The 24,476-nt window shown below is 42.0% G+C and overlaps 1 protein-coding gene across 5 annotated transcripts in view; it reads left to right on the top strand.

The window, feature by feature from the left end:
* The window catches only part of CNTLN (centlein), a 256,631-nt gene that overhangs the window by 47,288 nt on the left and 184,867 nt on the right, over positions 1–24,476 (top strand). The window lies entirely within an intron of this gene.

The following is a 24,476-nucleotide window of genomic DNA, read 5'->3' as shown; positions in this document are numbered from 1 at the left end:
TCTCCTCTCTTACAAGAGGAAGACAGAAAAGGACCTTTCTCTTGTTCATTTTGTTTGGAAAGCCTTTCGGATGCTATAAACGGGGCTAAAAATGTCATTAAGAATTTGACAAAACTGAACTGAGAGTTTATTATGTGTGTGCATATCCCATTATGCATTTAGGGATTAATAACAGGAATTATTGCTATACGTTGAGGGTTCATCAGTTGGAAGCAGCAAAGGAGGAGAAAGACCTATATGTATTAGTTAGTTGATCACAGGATACCTGAGAGCTACCAATGTAGCGCAGCTGTGAAAAAGGCAAGTCAGATCCTAGGATGTATTCCAGTAGAATTAGGGAAGTATTAATGCTCTTGTACAAAGCACTGGTAAGACTTCATCTGAATACTAGATACAGTTCTGGTCACCCATTCTCAAATGATGAAGAGTGACCAATTCAGACTGGAATAGGTATAGAGACGGGCTACTAGTATGATCAGATGAATAGAAAGTCTCCTCTTATAAAATAGGCAAAGAGTTTGGCTTGTTTAGCCTAACAAAACAAAGGCTGAGATGAGGTATGATTGCTCTCTTAATATACTGAAGGGAAGGATCTGCTTGGAGAAGACTTATTTAAGCTAAAGGACAATGTTGGCACACGTCTCTAAACTGGCCATGAATACATTTAGGCTGGAAATTAGAATAAGTTTTCTAACCTTCTGAGGAGTGAGGTTCTTTCAGTGGGAGGAGTTGAGGCAGAAAACTTATCTAGTTTTACAATGGAGCTTGATACATTTATGAATGGGATTGTATTATGGAGTTGCATGCGATAGCACGGGACTGGATTCGATAACCCAGAAGGTCCCTTCTAGTCCTGTGTCCCTAAGTGGCCACTTCTGCTACCTCCAGTGGATGCTCATAGAAATGTCTGGAACACATTAGAAACACTGTGACACAAGAGTGTAGTTTTATTTAGAATATCAGCTTCAGAGGACAATCGTAGAGCAATAATTCTCCCTTTCTGCAACTCATGTGCTGGTCTCTCAATAAATTGAATTAAAATATGTTCACTTGTTTTTCTTAGAAGATGGAAATTAAAATTGAATAAAAGTAGCATTAAACCTTTTCCCTCTCTTTTGTAATATTATTTAATTAGCTTTCAATTTTGATCTGAAGAGACTAAAGTTAATCTTTTTGTCCTAGAGCTTGTAACATTTCAAAACCTTATCAACCAATTATACTCTGGAGGGGTTAAAATAGTACTAGCTTGCCTAATTATCTGCACTTGAAAATCTTCAGCTTGCTGTGAAAATCTATATTAAAGCTGCTTTAATAGGTCTAATTGAAAGAAACAGAATTCTATCTTCAAGCATTAATTAACGTTAATAAATTTCATTCTTAATTTTTACCTTCTCTGTTTATTGAATTTATTTTTCTTTGTAACAAAATACTTGATTAAATTGAGAGATGTATACAAAAGTGATATTTGTGGTTTTAACATTTTATTTCATATAGAGTGGAATCTTAATTATTCAGATGTAATGGGGAACATGATGGATCAATGAGAGTCACTAGTCGTGAGAGTCTACAGCTCTTACAATGCTTCAGGAAAAAGTTTCTCATTCACCACTTATAAACTCTGCAGGCTTATCTGTTTAAGAATGTTAATAAATATATTTTTCTACATAAAAATCTTTGTGCCTGCTAGTCGTAGAATACTTATCAAGAGGAGATGATGCAGGAAATCTAGTACCTCTTGGCAAAGAGAGCCAGTGGGCTCATACCACTGGGAGATAGGGATTTATTCCAGGTACAGTAAGAGCTTTGTTATTCAGCATGTTGGGGGCACAGGGATGCTGGTAAGTCAAAAATTACATTTAATTAAGAGGGAGGGAGTTTGGGTGCGGGAGGGGGCTCGGGGTTGGAGTGCGGGAGGCAGTGCGGGGCATGGGCTCTGAGAAGGAGTTTGGGTGTGGGATGGAGCTTGGGGCAGGGGTTTGGGGTTTGGGAGGGGTTTTGGGTGCTAGGTCTGGGTGGTGCTCATCTCAGGTGGCCCCCCGCAAGTGGCCACATGTCCAGAGAGAAGCAGCCAGGTGGCTCTGCATGCTGTCTCCGCCCACAGGCGCTGTCCCCACAGGTCCCATTGGCCGAGGTTAATGCTTCTAGGCAGAGGTGTGGCCAGGCAGCTGTGCGCGCTACCTCCTCCTGCAGAGGTCACCCATGCAGCTCTCATTGGCCATGATCCCTGGCCAATGGGAGCTGCAGACCCAGCACTGTGCGTGGGATAGTGGCAGTACATGGAGCCCCGTGGACATTCCTCCACCTAGGACCATTGACTGTGGCCAGTGGGAACTGCAGGGAGGACGCCTGCAGGAGGATGCAATGCGCAGAGCCACCTGGCTGCACCTCTCTCGACATGTCGCCACTTGCAGGGAGCCACTCAAGGTGGGCAGTGCGTGGATCCAAATCCCAAAACCCCTCTGTGCCCCACCACCCTACCCCGAGCCCCCTTCCACACCCAAACTGTCTCCCAGAGCCCAGGTCCCGCACCCCATTTTGAAAGGCTGGTTTATAGAGCTATCCAATTTGTAAAGTGCTGTATAACACAGCATTTCCTGTACTACTCGATAGTTAAGAAGATTTGATGGATCTATCTTATCCAGAGTCTCAGAACAGTGAATCCATATTTGTTCAAGATAAAATCTAATATAGTTATGCTGAGAACCATCATACATCTACCAGAGGAATGTATCTGTTCATGATCTCCAAAGCATGAAGATGTGTAAATGTGTGTAGGGATATACCCAGTATTTAGGAAGAATCTCAGATTTGTCATGGAGATACAGCACTACTGATTTCATGTTTTGCCTTTGGGGCTGATGTTGGAGAGCTGCATGTTTTCATGAAATGCTTGTCAGTAGTTGCTGGACAGGCTGAGAGGCCATGTGTGACACTTCTTGGACAGATGGCTGATCAAAGACACCATATTGGTTCATGCTTAAAAATGAATCTGTAACTCCACTGAAGTTGCTAGAGAGCATGATAGTTATAGACTCAATGAGCTCAATCTGTTTTGCTTAACAAAGAAAAGGTTAAAGTGGTGCCTTGATCATAGTTTAAAAGAACATACATGGGGAACAAATATTCAATAATTGGCTCTTCAGTCTAGCAGACAAAGGCATAACAAGATCGTCACACTGGAAATAAGGCATATATTTTTAAAAGTGAGGATAATTAACCTTTTGAACAAGTTAGCAAGGACTGTGGTGGATTCTACATTTCTGGCCATTTTTAAACCAAGATTGGATTTGTTTTTAGAAGATATGCTCTAGTTCAAAAGGAATTTTTTGGGGGAAGTTCTGCGGCCTATGTTGTGGAGGAGGTCGGAGTAGATGATCACAGTGGCCCCTTCAGGGCTTGGAATCTATGAAAAACTACCCAAAGTCATAACTTGTTTCCATCAGACAATAGCAATATGCTGCAGATCTTGTTAAATGGCTCAATTCAGGTGGAATATTATGCAGATGCCACTAAATTAATTAGGTTAGTCAACTCCAGAGAAGACTGTGAGAAACTTTAGAGGGACCTAATCAAGTCAGATGAATGGGCAATACATTTGATGAATGCAAAGTAATATACACTGGTGGGAAAATTTTTCCTTATTCAGACTTGTTACATGGTTCTAAATTAGCTGTATCATCTTAGGAAAATGACCTGGGCATCACTGTGGACAGTTCAATAAAGATTTATTTTTGGTATGCGCCTTTGGTCAAAAAGGCGAACAAAATATTTGGATCAAGTATAATACAGCAACTATCATAATGCCATTATAAATCAATAGCTTCCATTAATTGAGAGTGCTGTTTTTCTGGTCCCTCATCTCAAAAGGACATTGTAGAATTAGATGCGTTTCAGACAAAGGCAATGGAAATTATTAGAAGAATGGAAAAACTTTCCTGAAGAAATTGTAATGACCAGGATTGTATACTATAGAAGGAAGATGAATAAGAAGAGCCATGATACAAGCATATACAATAATGAATGGTATAGAGAAGACAGATCAAGAGCTTCTTTTCTCTGTGCCTAATAACACCTGGACAAGGTTCTTTCAATGAAATTAAAAGGTAGCAAATTCAGAACTGCTAAAAGGAAATAATTTTTCACACGATGTATAGTTTAACTGGATCCCCAATGCCAAGATTAAAAAAGGAATTGAATATTTATATGGAAAAAAGAATATCCAGAGTTCTAATACTTAGTGCAAAAATAAAATAAAGTGAAAAAAGGCTTGTTAGAGATACAGCACCTCATGCTTCAGGATTTAAGCCAGTCTCTAATTATTAAACAATAAGATGAAACTCTCATGGGGACAGATTATCCCACATGTCTTAACCGCCAGGTTTTTACCTTCTTCTGAAGCAACTGGTGCTAGTCACCATCAGAGACAGAATAGAGATGATAAATTAGAAGGACCTCTGTTCTGATGCAGGATGGCAATTCCTATTCTGCCTCAGGACAGAGTCTAAGACATCACCAATGTAATGAAGAGGATTTTTCACAGCCAGGGGGTGACAGCTCAGATTATGCTATGAATCTTGAATCTGAGGTTTGCAATTTATTTATAATACCCATGGTACATTTCTACTTGACACCACCTCAGTGAACCCTGCAATCCTAGTAGAAGCAACCAACAGAACAGTTCTCATGTTGTATCCAGGTAACTGATGACCACCTGGCTTACAGGCAGGGTAGTGAAAAAGTGCAATTAGGAATGAACTTCTAAACACCTTAATTGATCACAGAAGTATCCAAAGATGGGAAGCCCTTCTAGAGGGACCGTTTAAGAAATTTTGGTCTCTCCAGGAACAACAACTGCACATAAATATTCCGGAGATGCGGACTGTCTTTAATGTTTGAAGGAATTTCAGAGATCTAGTATTCCAAAAAGTAGTCCTAGTTCAAACAGAGAATCAGGCCACCATATTTTACGCAAAGAAGCAGGGAGGAACTAGGTTGCACATCCTGTGTTGGGAAGCCCTGCAGATGTGGAGATGTGGTATCTCTCAGGAGATGCCCCTTGTCATGTATTTAACAGGGGAGGTCGACAGGGCTGGCCTTACCATGAGGTGAACTGAGGTGGCCGCCTCAAGTTCCAGAGGTGGGGGGGGGGGGTGGGTGCCACTAGGATCCAGAGTATAGAAAATTGTCTGCTGCTGGTGCATACGTATTCTCTCTGCTCTAGGTGCACAGAGATGGTGGAGTGCTGTGCTGGAGGAAGGAGGGCACAAGAGACATAGCAGGCAGGCAGAAGAAAAAGTGAGAGGGAATAACAGAAAGCAGCAGGAGCTGCAGGGAGAGAGAGGAGGAGGAGCCTCTTATGTACCTCTGTAGCACCCCCAGGAGCCTGGACTGATTAACACCAGCTTTTCGGGGAGCTTCCTGTTTCCTGCTGCTTCCCTGAACCCACTTGAGGAGAACGGGCAGTCAACTGAAGTAGTAGGAGCCGGTTAGGCCTTTAAGGCACTGATATCTTCCCTCACTCAGGCCCTGCTACCAGCCTGCTTATTTGTCCCCTTCAACTGAGTGTTGAGAGCCACTATAGCTGGCACAGAACAGCAGTCATGAGTGAAAGAAGAAAACACCCCTCTAGGGCAGCATTCAGAAAAAGAAAGCAAGCAAAGGAAGCTTTTCTATCTAAGCAGGAAGTCGCTGTCCTGAGATACATAGACACAAATGTTCACAGTGAGCCTTCCAGCCCCAGTGAGGATGTGAGTGGTGAGGAGATGCCTGATCTTCCAGTTAGTCAGAGTGCAGGTGACCTGGCAGCTACTGCAGCATCCATATCTCCATCTCAAATGGATGTAACCATGCACCATCCTGAATAAAAGTGTAGGTGGTGGAGGCGCAAGAAACAGCTGCTGCTGAGTTTAGTTCCTTAAGTCTAGATGATCCTGGATTGTCGACCCACTTGAGCAGTAGCCTGAGGGACTTCCTTGTACTGCATGGGCCACAGCAAGTGAAAAACTTCATGTTCCCCAAAGACAATGAAAATAGAAATTTTTATCCAACACATTACTGGCGTGAAATCCCCGATGGTGACAAAGTGGAGAGGCCATGGCTTATGTACTCAAAAACCCAGAATGCTGCATACCATTTTTGTTGCAAACCCTTCCAGTCTAATGTTCCAGCCACATTAGGTTCTACAGGAACAAAGAACTGGAAAAATCTGGCTAGAAATCTGGCATGCTATGAGAAGGCAGCAAATCACCAGAGAGCATTCCATAGGTGGAAAGAGCTTGAGATAAGACTAAGGTTAAAGGCCACCAAAGATGATCCACATCAAGAGAAGATTGCATCAGAGTCTCTTTACTGGCAAAATGTTCTGAAAAGGCTCATTGCCATTGTGAGAGTGCTTGCTACGCAAAACCTAGCACTGTGTGGCGCTTCAGATCAGCTGTATGTAGAGCTGATGGCTGAGTTTGATGCTGTACTTGAGGAGCATCTAAGAAGAGTCACCACTCAAGAAATGTAGACACACCACTACCTTGGAAAAACAATTCAAAATGAGATCATGCAGTTACTGGCAACAAAAGTCAAACAGAAGATTGTGGCAGATCTGAAGTCAGCAAGGTATTACTCTGTTGTTCTGGACTGCACACCTGACATCAGCCATACGGAACAAATGACTTTAATGGTGCGTTTTGTAACAACAACAGAACCTAGTGAAAATGTCCCTGCAGTGGTGACTGTCAGAGAGCATTTTCTAGAATTTATTGACATTGATGACACTACAGGAGCTGGTATGACAAATGTGCTTCTTAAAAAGCTGGAAGATACGGGAATTGCGATAGCTGACATGAGAGGTCAGGGCTACGATAATGGCGCAAACATGAGAGGAAGGAACAGAGGAGTGCAGACAGGGATCCGAGAGTTAAACCCTCAAGCTTTTTTTTCATCCCATGCTGTTCTCATTTATTGAACTTGGTGGTCAATAATGCAGCATCAGCGTCTAGTGAGGCTGCTGAATTTTTTAATGTAATTCAAAGAATCTATGTATTTTTCTCTGCATCAACTCATCGATGGCAAATTTTGAAGCAACATCTGGGAACATCCTCTCTGACGCTGAAACCACTGAGTGCCACATGGTGGGAAAGTTGAGTGGAGGCAATAAAGGCTATCAAACACCAAATTGAGATGATAGATGATGCCATAGTTGTAATTATGGACGCTAATGCTATGACAGGAACTGTTCATAGGAGAACAGTGGCAGAGGGAAATGGAATCACCAGAAACATACATCACTTCCAATTTCTGTGTTGCTTAGTGTTGTGGCATGATATACCGTTTGAAATAAACATTGTAAGCAAGAGACTCCAAGGTGTTCACCTTGATATATCTGGAGCAATGGAACAACTGGACAAAGCAAAGTCATACCTACAGGCTTACTGATCAGATGAGGGATTTCAAAATGTTCTGAAGAGTGCACAGAAGTTGGTAGAGGAACTTCACACTGAAGCTATTTTCCCACCCATTCAAGAATACAAGAGTCACCAAAGAAGATGACATTTTGATTATGAGGCACGGGATAATACCTTAGGAGACCCCAAACAACAATTCAAAGTTGAATTCTTTAATGAGGTGCTAGATTGTGCAATACAGTCAGTTAAAGAACATTTCATGCAGCTCAAGGAACACAGCAGTGTATTTGGATGTTGTATGATGTTCCAAAACTCCTCGTTATACTTGAAGAAGACCTACACCAGCAGTGCAGGGCACTAGAGACAGTGTTGACACATGATGACATGTGCGACATTGATGCGAGTGATTTAGGTGATGAACTGAAAGCCCTTTCAAGATACATTTTAGCAAGATCAACTCCAAAGGCTGTTCTGTAATATATGTGCACAAATAAGATGACCACCCTCTTTCCAAATGCTTTGATTGCTCTGCACTTACTTCTAACACTTCCTGTAAGAGTCGCCAGTGGAGAACACAGCTTCTCCAAACTGAATTTAATAAAAACACATCTATGCTCCACAATGACACAGGAGAGGCTGGTCGGCCTTGTAACCACCTCACTAGAGAATGAGCTAGCCCAGACTGTAGACCTTCAACAGGAAGCAGTTCAAATCTTTGCAACCAAGAAGGCACAGAAAGCACCATTTTGATTATTCAAACAGATAAAATGCCAGTGTTTACTATGCAGACAAGAAAAGTTACATTTGCTGGTCACATGTTTGAAAGTTAAGTGTTAGCTTAAAATGCCCTGTTCAAAAATTTGAAGTATTGGTTCTCCTTTATTGGGGTAAGTAGCAGAGCAGTACTATGAGAGGAGTAGAACAGGAAGAAGGCAGAATTGAGACCTTTCAAAGTTTTGGCCCAAGCAAGTGGGCATCATTTGAGCTCCCCGCCTTAGGAGCCAAAATGTTGTGGGCTGGCCCTAGAGGTAGATCATGGCTGCAGAGAGCTTGAATTGGTCCCAGCTTAAGATCCTTTTTAGGGGCCTCTGGATCAGGAAGTGATTGATCAGATTTTTCTGGGATGGAGGGCAGCTGAGGTGGATCTGTTCTCCTCCTACCTGAATGAGAAGCCATTGGTCTTTAGCTCAGCACCAAGAAAAAACTGTTCTAGAGAGAGACACCTTCTCTGTCAACTGGGAAAGGAGGCTTATGTATGTTTATAAAGATGGACCATAGCAGGGTGTGGCAGGGCCCCCTTGGCTTCTGCCTCTGCTAGGTTCACAAAGTCACTCTGAGACCTTGAGTTTAGTAACCACTGGTACACTTTATTCTCAGGCTTGTTCCCATCACTGTTTCACCAAGTATGTTAACCCTTCACTATCTACAGGTAGGAGGGAGGGAGAACTACCTCCTGTTTCTATCCCCTGCCTTTTCCCTTTCCTTCTTCTCTCCCGTGGCTTCCTTCCCCTCAGGTTTTTATGCAGCCCCAGGCTGATTAGGTAGCAGCTCTCTCCCTCTCCCCAGTTAGGGCCAGGTTATCTCCAGTCCGCTCTAATTTATTCCCCTAACGAGGAGCAGGCATGACAGAGGGCTGAATCTGCAACCCTTTGCCCAGCACCCTGTCACAGGGACACACACTGCCATGCCACCTAGATGTTGGGTAGGGGTATGACTGTTTGACTTCCTCGTGGATTACATGAAAGGTGATCACTGTCTCTCCAATCCCTTCATCTTGAAGTTTGTGGGGCTTGACACTTTTGAAACCCCCCATTAAATCCCCCTATTTGTAGTAGTATATTAATTAACGTGGTTTAGACAAAGCTGATGAAAACTCCTTTTGAGCCACTGAATTGTGATCTCAAGTTTCTTACACGTAAAGTAATTTTCCTGATGACGATAACTTCAGCTCATAGAATGAGCATCAGGCCCTGGAGGTAGAAGCATTTTACCCAAATTTTACAAGGATGAAAAAAGGGTTGCAAATGCCTCAGACATTTCTTTCCAAATCGGTGTAGGAGTTTCAAGTTAATAAGTTTGTTGTTCTGCCAATGTGTATGCACATTCCTCCCTCTGAGGTGCTGCTTTGTATATATGCATAATGTTAAGAGGTCTCTGGTTTATACGTAGAATGGACTAAAACCTCTAGAAAGTTCACTAAACTCTGTTTCATTTGCCATCAGTTGAAAAGACACTAAAAAGGGCTTAACAGCCTGGCCTGAAAGTAGAAGGCTCATGTCAAGGCTCATATGTACTGTATGTAAGAGAGCAGTGTGATTGCTCAGAGCTCCGGCATGAAACTGGACAAAAGCCTGTTGAGAGTCTTTGAGTTAAATTCAGCGGTGAGAGCAACAAGGGTGATGATGTAGTGAGCATCTGCTATAGACTACCAGACTAGAAGGATGAGGTAGACGAGGCTTTCTTCGGACAACTAATAGAAGTTTCCAGACCACAGGCCCTGGTTCTCATGGGGAACTTCAATCACCCTGACATCTGCTGGGAAAGCAATGCAGCAGTGCACAGACAATCCAGGAAGTTTTTGGAGAGTGTTGGGGACAACTTCCTGGTGCAAGTGCAGAAGGAACCAACTAGGGGCTGTAGTCCTCTTGACCTGCTGCTCACAAACAGGGATGAATTGGTAGAGGAAATAGAAGTGGGTGGCAGTCTGGGCAGCAGTGACCATGAGATGGTCAAGTTCGGGATCCTGAGAAAAGGAAGGAAGGAGAGCAGCAGAATATGAACCCTGGACTTCAGAAAAGCAATCTTTGACTCCTTCAGGAATGGGCAGGATCCCCTGGAAGGCTAATATGTGAGGGAAAGGAGTCCAGGAGAGCTGGCTGTATTTTAAAGAAGTCTTTTTGAGGGTGCAGGAACAAACCGTCCTGCTGTGCAGAAAGAATAGCAAATATAGCAGCTTGGCTTAACAAAGAAATCTTCAGTGAGCTTAAACACAAAAAGGACGCTTACAAGAAGTAGAAACTTGGACAGATGACTAGGGAGGAGTATAAAGATATTGCTCAAGCATGCAGGGTGTAAGCAGGAAGGCTGAAGCACAATTGGAGTTGCAGGTAGCAAGGGATGTGAAGGGTAACAAGAAGGGTTTCTGCAGGCATGTTAACAAGAAGAAAGCTGGGAAAGTGTGGGACCCTTTTGAATGGGGGAGTGACAGATGATGTGGAAAAATCTGAAATACTCAATGCTTTTTTTGCCTCAGACTTCACAGACAAGGTCAGCTCCCAGACTGCTGCACTGGGCAGTACAGTATAGGGAGGAAGTGGCAGCTCTCAGCGGTGAAAGAACAGATTACGGACTATTTAGAAAAGCTGGACATGCACAAGTCCGTGGGTCTGGATGCAATGCATTCGAGGGTGCTGAGGGAGTTGGCTAATGTGATTACAGAGCACCTGGCCATTATCTTTGAAAACTCGTGGCAATCAGGGGAAGTCTGGGATGAATGAAAAAAGGCAAATATAGTGCCCATCTTTAAAAAAGGGAAGAAGGAGAATCTGGGGAACTACAGCCTCACCTCAGTCTCTGGAAAAATCATAGAGCAGATCCTCAAGGAAACCATTTTGAAGCACTTGAGAGGAGGAAGGTGATCAGGAACAGTCAACATGGATTCATGAAGGGAAAGTCATGCCTGACCACCTGATGGTCTTCTATGATGAGATAAATGGCTCTGTGGATATGGGGAAAGCAATGGACATGATATATCTTGACTTTAGCAAAGCTTTTGAAACAGTCTCCCACAGTATCTTGCCAGCAAGTTAAAAAAGTATCGATTGGATGAATAGACTGTATGGTGGATAGAAAGCTGGCTAGATCGTCAGGCTCAGTGGGTAGTGATCAACGGCTTAATATCTAATTGACAGCTCGTATGAAGTGGAGTGCCCCAGGGTCAGTCTTGGGGCCAATTTTGTTCAACATCTTCCTTAATGATCTGGATGATGGGATGGATTGCACCTTCAGCAAGTTTGCGGATGACACTAAGCTGGGGAGAGAGGTAGATACACTGGAGGGTAGGGATAGGGTCTACAGTGACCTAGGCAAATTGGAGGATTGAGCCAAAAGAAATCTGATAAGGTACAACAAGGACAAGTGCAGAGTCCTGTACTGAGGACGAACGAATCCCATTCACTGCTACAGGCTGGGGACCGACTGGCTAAGTGGCAGTTCTGCAGAAAAGGACCTGGAGATTACAACGGACGAGATGCTGGATATGAGTCAACAGTGCGCCCTTGTTGTCAAGAAGTCTAACTGCATATTGGGCTACATTAGTAGGAGCATTGCCAGCAGATGGAGCAAAGTGATTTCCCCCCTCTATTCGGCACCGATGAGGCCACATCTGGAGTATTGCGTCCAGTTTTGGTCCCCTCACTACAGAAGAGATGTGGACAAATTGGAGAGAATCCAGCGGAGGTCAAGGAAAATGATTAGGGGGCTGGGGCATATGACTTACGAGGAGAGGCTGAGAGAACTGGGCTTGTTTATTCTGCAGAGGAGAAGAGTGAGGGGGTGGGATTTAATAGCAACTTCAACTACATGAAGGGGGGTTCCGAAGAGGATGGAACCAGGCTGTTCTCAGTGGTAGCAGATGACAGAACAAGAAACAATGGTCTCAAGTTGTAGTAGGGGAGGTCTAGATTGGATATTAGGAAAACCTATTTCACTAGGAGGGTGGTGAAGCACTGGAATGGGATACCTACGGAGGTGGTGGAATCTCCATCCTTAGAGGTTTTTAAGGTCCGGCTTGACAAAGCCCTGGCTGGGATGATTTAGTTGGGATTGGTCCTGTTTTGAATAGGAGTTTGGACTAGATGACCTCCTAAGGTCTTTTCCAACCCTAATCTTCTATGATGCATATGATCCAAAGCAAAATGGTTTCCTCTGCCTGCATCAGGGATGTTTCCATCACAGAGAGTGACAAGATCCTCACTCTGTACATTTAGAGAATAATATTATTTGGATTTGTTTTTTAAAAGGGAATCCTGTTTTAGTGTCTGCTTGTTGTAAAACCTAGTTTTGTATGCAAGGTAGCATGGTCTAGTGGAAAGAGCACTGGGCTGGGAGCCAGGGAACTTGGCTTCTGTTCCTGTCTTTGTTACTGACCTGCTTTGTTACCTTAGGGAAGTCATTGCCAATCTCTGTTCCTCAGTTTCACTTCACACTGTTTGACTGTCTTGACTATTTAGATTAAAAGCTCTTTGGGGCAGGGACTGTGTTTTACTCTATGTTTGTACAGTGTCTAACATGAAAGGGACCAGATCTTGCTTGAGGCATCTAAGCACTGCTGCAATACAAGTAGTTAATAATAAATAATAATGGTTCTGAGGCAGAAGATGTTGAATTCTCCTGGGCACCCTTCGAGTTCTTATTTCTTCAAGGACGTTTCTTATTTAAATTGGCTCATTTTATTTGAAGATTTTCTTCTTTACTTGCATCTTTAGGTTACCTTGTGTTTATATCTAAGGTTGCTAGGAGGTAATTTTTACCTCTCAATTATTAATACAAATAGACAAAAAAAAATTCCATTCATGTTGGCATTGGCCTTATTGCTGCTGCTTGTTGAAGTTTCGTTCTTATTCTTTTTCTTTGTGACACCCCTCAAGCTACTTACTCTCTGGGACTCCTAGCAAAATGCACTGGGGAAAAGCAAACTCTATAGTGGTATGAACAAAAACAAAACAAAAAAACTCCCCTTTCTTGTTTCCCCCCTGTGTTTATTGTTCTTTAGAATTACCAATGCTACATAAATCTCTACTGCCTAAGGGCTGTATTGCAGAAGAGAGGAATTTAAAGGGAAAATATAGAGTACTAGTAATATTTGTTACTTTAATGAAACATTTTAATCAGTTGTAGATCATTCAGTCTTCATTTTTTTAATTTTTTGAGTTTTACATGGATTTTTCCAGTCTCCCTTTGGGAAGAGTCTAGTTCTAAGAGATATGTGTGAGATTCTGTATATATGCAGACTTAATAAATCTGGGGTTGTCAGGACAGATCTCCATAGATGATTCTCTGAGACAGGTGAAATTGATGGCCTTTTAATTTAGGTACTATGTGGAGTTAGAAATATTGCATAACCTCTGTTGGACTCCATTGCAGTTACATGTAGTACATTTGAGAAATTCAAATTTGTAGTGGACATGTGATGATGTAGTGGTGATGTGACGATAGTGTTCAATGCAAAACGTTCATAATTATGGGAGAAAAAATTACTATCAAAAGAAAACGTTTGCACTACTACCAACACAGGATACTTGTATGTATTTAATATTTCAATGATACAACTAAGTATACTGAGACAATTGGAAAATTTTATATGTAACCTTCAGTAACAGAACGGATACACTTAATTTCTAGATCAGCTTCATATGAGAGGGCAATGTACAGATTGGACAGCATAGCAAATGACTTCCATAACATAACATTTTATGAATTATTTACATCACTTCTATGCACCCTACATCCAGAAATAATTAAAGAATCTAATGAAAAGTCATGTGGAAGAGAGCAGATATATTTTGTTTTGTTTTTTCGTTTGATTCATTTTTTTTCTTTGTATGGAGAGAGGGAGGGATATATGTGTGTGTGTGAGAGAGAGAGAGACTGGAAATGTTATTTGTTAAATATGTATATGTACATTTGAGTTTTATATAAGAAATTTGCATAAAATCAGTAATACAATTAGAAAAATAACTGTAGGAGAACAGACGAATATAACTAAAGTATTATTGGTGTATTTTTTTTTGTTCGCTTCCATTTATTTTTATTTTGTACTGGAAAAAACTTTAAATATAAGTTGGAGAAAAAGTCCACTCTTCTTCTCTCAGAGCTCTAATTTCTGATGTTCTGCAGACTCAGAGACAGTACAGCATCAGTTTTGCATGTTTTTTGTGATGGCTAAAAATTATTTCATTTAAGGGTAAGCGTTCAGTGATGGTAACTACAGTAGGATCTGTTTTGGTAAGTTTTATTAAGATCAAACAGTCCACCGCTCCTGATGCTAATGTGCTAATTTATGTACTGTCATGTTCGAAGACTGACTCCTAACATCAAAGAATTAAGTCATCTCCTACCACCTCCTTCCTCCCAAGTACTGGTACATTGCATTAAATTCATAGTGGATGAAAATGCAAATTAATTTAAACACCTGTAGTTTGTTTCTTTGTTAACATTAAATATTTACAGAGAATTATGATAACCTACAGCACCATAGGGCTTGTTGAGCTGTCTTCTCTCCCAGCTAATAGAAAAATGAAATTTAAGGTAAAAAGTAATTTTCTAAATATGTTTCCTTCCTCATTTTGTTAAACTGCAAGCTAACATGACATTTTCCTGCCTTTACTAGTTGATTTATCAGAATCTAAACAGCAGTAGTACTTCCCAGTAAATAATTTGGCATTATCAAGGAAGAAATCAATACTGTATTGCATTTAGCTAAAAATTTGCCATGTGAAAAGAAAACTAGAATGAATTGTGGGACAAATGTGCTCTCAGACATTGGACAAATTGCTCAACCAGGTAAGAATATTCCTTCTTTATTTGCATACTTGTCTGGAGGATTCTCAAGTCATACTGTATATAAAGCTACCCCTTTCATTCTCCTCAGCTAAACTAAACAGTGGTAACAGATTCCTTTTGGTTTTGGTTGGAGAAAATCCATTTCTAGACCACCCAGTTAGCTGCCTTTGGAATTTAGACGGCATGTAAACCTTCAGGAATTTTCCTAGGTCTTGTTGCTTTTTTCTTTCCAATTCTTGAGGGGCAAACTGTCCAAATCTTAATGGACAATTTTTCTGTTCTGTTGTATTTGAACAAGTGAGAGTTGAGTTAATATGAAGTGTCTGTTGCAAAGTGATTCTTGTGTGGAAATAGTCATTTCTGGCATCTCCACAATCTCAATTTACATTGTAGGAGTGGTTGAAATCTGGGTAATTGTTCTCACCTATGGAATGCTATGAAGAGACCTGAAACAGAAGATTAAGCTATGTCTCTTCAACTGTTGTGGTGTTCAGCTGTGTGTATCTCTTTACTACTTTCCTTATGGATCTGTAGCAGAGCAGGTCAATCTTTAAGGAACATTGCCAGCATTTTCTGTTCTACAAAATTAGCTTTTTCCTACACCCTTTTCTTATACAAGGTTTTTCACAGGGGGAAGAAATAAAATGCAAAACCAGCCACACAGGCAAAGACAGTTGTTCATTTTTTAATTTTGTGTGTGTTAGCAGTTCTTTATTGAACCTTTTCCAGATTGGGTTCCTATTTCCACCATTCTCTGGTTCCTGAGTAATGTTCCCTCTACCTTTTTCCTTGTGGTGTGTGGAATGAGCAGATGTGAGAATGCAAAAAGGAAAAGAATATACAAAGCAATGTCAAGGTAGAGCACTCCTTGAAGTCTACTAGGGACTTGGGCATTTAGATATAATTTTACCAGGGAAACACTTAAGTGCTGCTGGGATAGGTGCTATAGAGAGCCCTCCATTAAATAGATATGCCTATTGCTAAAGAATGAGACATAGGTCTTGCCTACACTGGCAAGTTTCTGCGCAGTAAAGCAGCTTTCTGTGCTGTAATTCCCGAGGTGTACACATTGCGAAGCCATTCAGTGCGCAGAAACTGCACAGTTGCCATGCTGTAAAAAATCCACCCTGATGAGAGGCGTACAGCTTTCTGAGCTAAAGGTACAGCACTACGGTGCCAGTCTAGACACCCTGGTCGATTACAGCATTGCAATTGGCCTTTGAGAGGTGTCCCACAATGCCTGTGCTCACCTCTCTGGTCATCGATTTGAACTCTATTGCCCTGCCCTCAGATGACCAACCGTCATTCCCACCCCGTAAATTCCTTGGGAATTTTGAAAGTACCCTTCCTGTTTGCTCAGTGATGCGTGCAGTGGTCTCAGTGCATCTTTCCGGGTGACTGTGCCTGCTCCATGAACCAGGCGATTGCCCACTTGGAGCAGTGACAAGCTGCTGGACTGCATCAGCATTTGGGGAGAGGAGGCTGTCCAGTCCCAGCGCACTCCAGCAGTAGGAATTATGATACTTATGGACAGATCTCACAATGCATGACAGAAAGAGGCCATGACCAGGACACACTGCAGTGCAGGGTCAAAGTGAAGGAGCTGCGGAACGCCTACCCACAAGGCGCGGAGGCAAACCGCTGCTCCAGTGCTGCACCCATGAGCTGCCAACTCTACAATGAGCTGCATGCGATACTCAGTGGCAACCTCACCTCCACTGTGAAGGCCACTGTGGATACTTCGGTGGCTTGCATGCCAGTCGAGAGTGGACTGAGCAAGGAGGAGGAAATCTTGGACAAGGATATGGGGGGGACAGGACCCAGAGGCAGAGGCCTACTCGGAGATCAGAGATGCAGTCACTCAGGAGCTCTTTTCTACCCTGTAGGAGGCTAGCCAGTCTCAGCTGTTGGAGTTTGGTGAAGCGCAACCAGAGAGGAGGGCCCTGGTAAGTGGATTTGATTATGGTAATTGCTGAAGCGAGTTGTTGGGGTGGGGGCAGGAGGTTTGCAGAAAGCAGGCTTGTGTCTATATAATGCATGTATCTCCACATGCCTAGTCTGAGTGGCGGGACAGAGTGTTAATTGACTCTTTCACTTCATAAGAATCTGCCTCAAAGATCTCCAGGAAACTCTCATGGAGATACCGGGCAATCCACTGCCACAGGTTCTTTGGCAGAGTTACTTTGTTTCTTACCCTATTAAGAGTAATTTTCCTGCACCACTCTGCCATCATGGTGGGGGACAAGGAGGACAGATGGACGACCGTTGCTGCAAACAGGCGAGCTGCATAAAGGCCAGGGTGGAAGCCACAGTCTTGGATAAGACCCTCCCTTGATTTCCTGCTCACCTTCAGCAGTGAGATATCTTCCATAAGGAACACAGCCTGTGGAAAATGTGGGGACAGGAATGATTATCAGGCCCCTCCCTACAGTGCTGGCTTTCCCTGAGAGCCACGTGCCCAGTGTACAGTAGTGTCAGGGAACACTGATTTCCCCTGCCGCTGTGGCTACTCAACATTTTGGGGGTCTTGTGGCTCATGTGTGCTTGCCTGGGGTCAATCAGTTAGTGACAGGTATGTGAATAGTGGCTGTGTTTAAATCACTGAATCAGTGGTCTGTGTATTGCAAACAATACTTCTGTAAAATGTTGCATTTTGGCTTCACAGGGATGACCTTGGGAGCCCAGCCTCCCTCTTCATCGCTGGCTGAACAGCTGCGCAGAATTCGAAAGCAGCCACGAAGAACTAAGGAAGACTTTCTGCGTGAGGTTATGATGCGCTCCATGGCTGAAAAACAGGAATTGAAGGAGTGATGGGACAGAGAGAAGAGGGATTGAAAGGAGAACATGGCAAGCCAGAATGAAGCCATGGAGCGGCTTTTAAAAGTTATGGAATGCCAAGTAGACATGCTCCAGGCGATACTAGCACTGGAAACTGAGCAGCCTTACACCTGCCCTCCTCTGCAGCAGCTGTTGCAAAACTCTTTCCTGTGCTCCCCCCAGATATGGCCAACACATTCTTATCAACCTCCTGGTTCCAGTCTGTACCCGCGGCATTCCACTTCTCCTCTGTTTCAATCCAGCCCTGCACCCAGACTCCCTCTACCCACTGCACTCAGCACCCGTCCCACTGCTGTTTAGTCCTGCTGAAATACAGTATCCACTGCACTGTACTCCAGAAGAGAAGGTTAGATATGATCCCTGGACATGCACAAATCTTTAAGCATCCTAGGACCCCACCTCCTCCTGGGACCTTCCCACATCCCCCCTCAGTGCTGATATGTTTTTTTGTTTGTCTCTCTCCTCCGGTTGTTGTTTTTTAGTAAAAGAATTGTGTTGGTTTGAAAGCAGTCTTTATTCTATTAATTGAAGGCAAACAGAGCCCTGCAGAGCAACAGGCAGTTGTCTGAAACGTTCCTATTGCATCATCTGCACTAATCACAGTCACCTCCTAGCATTACATGCACTGCACTCCTGAGCATTGCAACAAATATTGGTGGCTTTCAGCTTCAAATTGCTGCCTCAAGACATCCTTGATGCTTATAGCCACGCACTGCACCCCTCTAATAACCCTGGTCTCTGGCTGTTCAAATTCAACCTCCAGGTGCTGAGCCTCAGCAATCTAGCCCTGAGTAAAGCTTTCACCCTTCCCTTCAGAAATATTATGGAGCATCCAGCACATGGCTATAAGCCTAGGAATATTGTCATTGGCCAGGTCCAGCTTCCCATATAGCCATCGCTAGCGGGCCTTTAAATGGCCAAAACGACACTCTGGTCAGCACCTCCATGAATGCCAGAAGCAATGTTGTGTCATAGTTACTAGGCATAGCGAGATCAATGTCTCGCTCCTCTTGCCTTTGTAGTTTAAAGAATAATTCCACTGCCACTTGTGACACGTTAGTCAGACAAGTAGCATATTGGTCAACAGGTAGGGATCCATTCCTGCAGCCCAAAGAGGCAGAGCACGCGGTACACAAACTGTTGAAAGATGGCGCCAAATGCGGACGGAAGCACTGGGATTGCTGGGATGCAAAGCAATGCATCATGGGGCATTGGGACAGGACCCAGGATGTCTCGCGACCCCCTCTGCCCTCCCACAACTCTTAGTGGCAGAAGAAGAAGAGATGCTCTGTGGGATAGCTGCCCAAAGTATACCTCTCCGAATACCGCTGCAAGTACCGCAAGTGTGAACACGTTATTGTGCAGGAAGCTGACAGTGTGAACACACAACAGCGGTTTCCCTTCAGCACTCTCTGAGCAGCGTTGTAACTGCTGGGGCTGTAACTCTGCCAGTGTAGACATATGCTTAGTGATTGGTATTATATGGTTGCATCTCAGCTGACTGGTTGATTTCAGAGTCAGTTTCTATTGTTGGAGAGGAATTGTTGTCATGGAGTCTTGTCTGGTGTAATTTTATTTACGTGCTGTACATGTTTTTATTTACTCTATATATGTGAGGTCTTATTCTTAAACCAAGAAAGGAGTTGCCAGTTTGTTTGGGTCCAGGTCATTCACCTAGATAAGCTAGCAGGAACAGCTGTCTGTTTTTTAGTTGCTATGCCTCCAGATCTCCATCCATCCTCCCACTGTCACAGAACCTTCTCCTGGCTAAGTTATCACTCTCCAATCAGGAACCAGACGAACAGCATCAGATCTGCTCTCTGAAGATTCATCTTGCTTTCTGCTACTGACCTGTTAGAGTAGGGATTCTCAAATTTCATTGCAATGCAACCCCCTTCTGACAACAAAAATTACTACACAACCCCAGGAGCGGGGATTGAATCCTGAGCCTACCTGAGACCCATTGCCCTGGGGCAAAGCCAAAGCCCAAGTCTCACCACTCTGGATGGGTACGGGGCAAAGCCCAGGGGCTTCAGCCTCAGACAGGGAGCCTGTAACCTGAGCCCCGCTGCCCAGGACTGAAGCCCCTGGGCTTCAGCTTCAGCCCTGCGTGGTGGAGCTCAGTCTTCAGACCCGGGCCCCAGCAAGTCTAAGCCAGCCCTGGGGACCCCATTAAAACAGGTTCACGACCCACTTTGGGGTCCCAACCCACAGTTTGAGAACTGCTGTGTTAGAATAACAAAAACAGTCAGTAACTAAATGGAACATTTGAACACTGGATGCAGTTAGAGTTCCTCCGGTTTGAACAATTCTCCTGGTTTCTCAGAGATTGCTGACTTTTAAAACATGGAACACAGAATCAATAGAATCATTCAAAATCTTGGAAATTTTCAAGGGTGCTCACGGTGTGTAGAATTTATAGACAGCGATTTGCCAGAGAGAGGACTTGCAGGAGCCTCTTATTTTGTTCTCTAAGGAATGAAGGAAAGACTGGTGATCTTCAGGATTCTAGTGGAGTCACCCTCTCTATAGATACTGCTATATCATCCCTGCCAGAGATTATTTGTCCCTCTGACTCCTAACAATATTTCTGAAGAATGAATGTTTTTTCTTTGGAATACATAAAATTGCATCTGTTGCCTAGTAGCCTCTCAAAATACAAAAGGGAGAAGAGCCCTGAAGCCCACATCAAGGTCTCTTCACCTTTTTCTCTCTTATTTCAAATGAACACTGTATTGTACTGTCAATGTACTTTTCAGGAACAAAATATAAACATTTCCAGGAAAGGATTCTTAATGCTTTTTTTCCGTCAAATGCTGTTGCCTTTCTCCCTGATATGAGAAACCTTTTATTTAAATGGGAAAGCCTATGAACTAATCCTTCAGTCCATCCCCCATCTGTTTGTGAACACATACATGGAAAGTAAGACTGAAATGCCAAGTGTGTTCTGTTCCTAAAATTCAATAGTACTTTGTTAACATAAATATTTAAAATATTCCCCTAATATTGCTCACCAAAACAGATCTACAAATTAACTGTATTGGATAATGGACTAGCCAAAAGAAGGCTTATACACTGTAGATAGTGTCTGAGTCTGAAATTCATGCCCAGTCTTTAATTAGATGAATATGCTGAAATTGACACAGCCTACCTGGAATGCAGTTAGAAAACCTTTGACAATGAGTAGAGTCCATTATTCTCAAAGCGCTACCACTATTGGATTTGGATTAGGGCTGTCGATTAATCGCAGTTAACTCACACGATTAACTCAAAAAATTAACTACGTTTAAAAAAATTAATCATGATTAATCACACTGTTAAACAATAGAATACCAATTGAAATTTATTAAATATTTTTGGATGTTTTTCTACATTTTCAAATATATCGATTTCAATTACAACACAGAATACAAAGTGTACAGTGCTCACTTTATTATTTTTTATTACAAATATTTGCACTGTAAAAATGATAAAGAAAAGAAACAGTATTTTTCAATTCACCTCATACAAGTGGTATAGTGCAAACTCTTTATCATGAAAGTGCAATTTACAAATGTAGATTTTTTGTTACATAACTGCAAAACCAAAACAATGTAAAACTTTAGAGCCTACAAGTCTGCTCAATCCTACTTCTTGTTCAGCCAATCGTTTAAGAGAAACAAGTTTGTTTACATTTGCAGGAGATAATGCTGTCCACTTCTTCATTACAATGTCACCAGAAAGTCAGAACAGGAGTTTGCATGGCACTGTTGTAGCTGGCGTCGCATAGTATTTACATGCCAGATGTGCTAAAGATTGATATGTCTCTTCATGATTCAACACTGTTCTATGTTTTTACATTGTTTTATTTTTGAGTGCAGGGTTTTTTTGTACACAACTCTACATTTGTAAGTTCAACTTTCATGATAAAGAGGTTGCACTACAGTACTTGTATTAGGTGAATTGAAAAATACTATTTATTTTGTTTTTTACAATGCAAATATTTGTAATAAAAAATAAAGTGAGCACTGTACACTTTATTCTGTGTTGTAATTGAAATGAATATATTTGAAAATGTAGAAGACATCCAAAATATTTAAATAAATGATATTCTAATATTGTTTAACAGATTAGGGCTGTCAAGCTGTTAAAAAAATTAATTTGGATCGTTCCTGTTAGATATAGAGGTAAAATTCATTCCATTTGGTTCAACTTTAAATTATCAGTTTAAAATCTGTTTTATAACAAACTAATTGTCGGTATCTTTACATCTCTGAATCTCTGTTGACAGGAATGATGCAGAAACGAAATCTCTTTTGGCTTGCACATTTAAAGATATAAGAGTTTGGGTTTTCCACACTCTTTCCCCCTTTTTTTCCCATTTTAAGTTTTCATCTTTCCCTTTGTCCAGACTCTTCATTTCCCCCCTTCACATTTTTCTTTCACTTATTTGAAGAGACTATTGATGTCAAATACATTATTCAATATAACATTAAACTTCCTCCAAATTCTAGAATCATTGCCTTGGATTTTATAATAGAATGTATTCTGCATGATAAAGTAAGAATTTTCACCAGGAAAAACAAATTTTAAAAGCCCATTTGTTAAGGAACATTTATCCTTTAAGAAAAATTAAAGTATTTTCAACCTGTGATATGCAAACTGAGTTAGCATTGGTGATGGTCAATCTCTCTTGATATTGTTTAACCATTAGACAAGCCAGCCACAAAATGATTCCTGGAATGCATGAATGCAATTAAACAGTATGTTATGCTTTTAATATTCAAATGCTTCTCCTGTCAGTGGAACTACATAAGAATCCCCAAAGATATCCTGGAATGGGGGCAATCGGACATGTAAGAAAACACAGTAGGCCTGATTCTTGGAAAAAAAGGAAATAAGGATATCACTTGTTTTTGAGATACCCCCATTCTGGTGCAGGTTGAAGCTGCAAGTGATCAGCCCTAACATTATACCACTGGTGAAGGAATTCATGTCAGTGGAGGACTGGATGGAGCTCTGCTGTTTTCAGAACCCTTTGGGCAGCAGTGAACCGGGCAAGTTTCATTTTGGTGAATTTTGGGAAAGTTGTGAGCAATAGCAGAGGCAGGTGGGCACTGATGCTGTTTACTGGAGTAGGGTATGCAAGAGTACAGGCTGGGAAAATTAGGAGTGATAGAAGCACCCCAGTTACAGGAGCCAGAAAGCTCAGTGCAGTAGTGTAGAGCCAAGAGGTTGGGGAGGCGTAAAGTAGCATAGAACCCTCACACCCTAGCAGCCAGGAAGCGTACGGATACACACAGAGTTGGGTGAGGGAGACTTCAAATTGGGAGAAGAAAGGAATGACCAGAAATATTTGGGAGGAGGCTGAGAACACGATGCAGGGAAAGGGAAAGAGAGAGAGTGGTCTACATAAAGCAAAGAATGATAGAAAGAAAAGGGGAAGCAGACACTGAAGACAGCTCAGAAAAAGATGCACCGTGTTCTGTTATGGGGGGGGAAGAAGTAGAAGTAGAAGCGGAGTAAAGACTAGAAGGAAGATATAACAAACACAAAGGGATGAAGTAAAAAGAGTGGTTGAATAGTATTCAACCAGTGTATTATTTGATTAATTTTACTGGTTGATCAAATAATTTTAAATTGGTATTTTTCTCTGGTATCCATGCAGCTCTTTGACTGGTCAAATACTAATAATCAGGAAAGAAATCACTAAATTAATGCTGATGGAATTATTAGATTAATACAAATAGAATTAATCAAATGTGGGAGATGAATACATTCGTTGTTTGATTCAGCACTTAGTAGTAGGGTGACCAGATAGCAAGTGTAAAAAATTGGGACAGGGTGGGGGGTAATAGGAGCCTATATTAAAAAAAAGCCCCAAATATCGGGACTGTCCCTATAAAATTGGGACATCTGGTCACCCTAACTAGTAGTAAATTACATAATATGTGATGTGTTATTGTTTAAATTGCAAATGTATTACAATTAAATACAGTATGAAATAAACAGTATGCAAATAATTTATTTCATTAGTGGTTAATTATGGCATTATCCCTAGTTCAGAGTAAGGAGCAGAACGTTGTTGCATTGCTTTAGGAGAAGTCTGAACGGGAGGTTGTGACTCCATGAGCCTCTCTGAGTCACAATCGCCGTCCTGGTTCCACTGCTGCTCCATGGAGGAGTAATCTGTGCTGGATATAGAGCAGGTGGAGCATATGTTCTTTGGCATGCTGGCACATCTTCACTTACCAGCATGTTGGGCAATCTCTGCTTCTCCTGCCCACCTGTATGAGGTGGTGGTCAGGGGAATGTAATGGCTTTAAAGAACCCACTTCTGCTCCTGTACTGCTCCCCAGGATGTCACAATTTGGCCCTGTAGTTGCTGGGGATTTGGCTTTCGGTTGAGTGGTGACAGGTATTTTTCACTTTATTAGGTTTAGTTTTCAGGCTAGTAGGTTTTGTGTAAATTTCAAGCCCCTAAATATGGTACTATTACTGCTTTTATGTTCATGTTTAGGTTTGAACGCTCAGCATAAATGTTCTCTGTTTCTTTCATGTCTGTGACATGAGCTGTGATTCAGTGTTAAATGTTTACAGGTACACTGTCAGGTTAAAAATCATATTTTAAAAATATTCTTTACCCATGCTGCCAGTACAGCCTTGGATAATTAAAAAAATCTTAATTTTTTTTCACCT

The sequence above is a fragment of the Gopherus flavomarginatus genome, chromosome 3 (genome assembly GCF_025201925.1).
Source record: "Gopherus flavomarginatus isolate rGopFla2 chromosome 3, rGopFla2.mat.asm, whole genome shotgun sequence".
Classification (NCBI taxonomy): Eukaryota; Metazoa; Chordata; order Testudines; family Testudinidae; genus Gopherus; species Gopherus flavomarginatus.
The sequence above is the reverse complement of the archived record's forward strand: the minus strand, read 5'-3'. Positions and strand labels throughout refer to the sequence as shown.